The sequence below is a fragment of the Penaeus monodon genome, chromosome 21 (genome assembly GCF_015228065.2).
Source record: "Penaeus monodon isolate SGIC_2016 chromosome 21, NSTDA_Pmon_1, whole genome shotgun sequence".
In the NCBI taxonomy this organism is placed as follows: domain Eukaryota; kingdom Metazoa; phylum Arthropoda; class Malacostraca; order Decapoda; family Penaeidae; genus Penaeus; species Penaeus monodon.
In genome coordinates, this window is record NC_051406.1 from 30,476,802 (window position 1) to 30,477,581 (window position 780).

At 45.5% G+C, this 780-nt stretch overlaps 1 pseudogene; it reads left to right on the top strand.

Moving 5' to 3' along the window:
* The first annotated feature begins 482 nt into the window (after positions 1-482).
* Positions 483-780, top strand: part of LOC119586648 — a 107,344-nt pseudogene continuing 107,046 nt past the window's right edge.

Genomic DNA, 780 nt, shown 5'->3' on the forward strand with positions numbered 1-780 from the left:
TTTGAAGGAGAGACCGAGTAGTTTCTGTGTTCGCCGTGGTTATTGTTCCGGCACCGGATCTCATCACATTGTGGCTATTCGTCCGGCATGCATGCTTTGCGCGCGAACACACACTCGCGCTTGCGCAATCATCAAAACAAACATTGGCGCCATATTTTGTCTTAGTCGCCGTTGATGGGGGATAACAATGGATTCCACACGGGGACCTCTGAAAACAAATTTGCCGAATAATGTTAAGCTGGAGAATTTCAATAGCCAATGAAAGACTACATTTTAGACTTTTCTGGGGGATCATGCCCTGGAGTTCCCTGTGCTATCACCCTCTATTTATCTCTGCTATTTATTTTCCACGGGAACCTCTGAAAACAAACAAATTTGCCGAATAATGACAGGCTGGAGATTTTAAATTAAATGGCAAACAAAAATTGCATCCTGCAATATTACCGGGAAAGTAGCTCTACAGGATAAGTGTCCGACAGAAAATGCCGGAAAAATATCCCAATAGACACGAGATACGACAACGATCACCACCATCAATGGCGAGTAAGACAAAAAAGAGTGTGTTCATGCGCAAAGCATGCATGCCGGACGAACAGCCACAATGTGATGAGATCTGGTGCCGGAACAATAACCACGGCGTTCTGTGTTTGCGTAGGAGGATTGTGAATTCCTGTGTTTGCTTGTATTTTCCACTTCCTCTTGGATATGTGGGGGGGGGGGGGCAGTGCGAAAAATAAGGAAGTTGAAGGTGATAAAAGGGAGGCGAAATCGCTTGCGTGC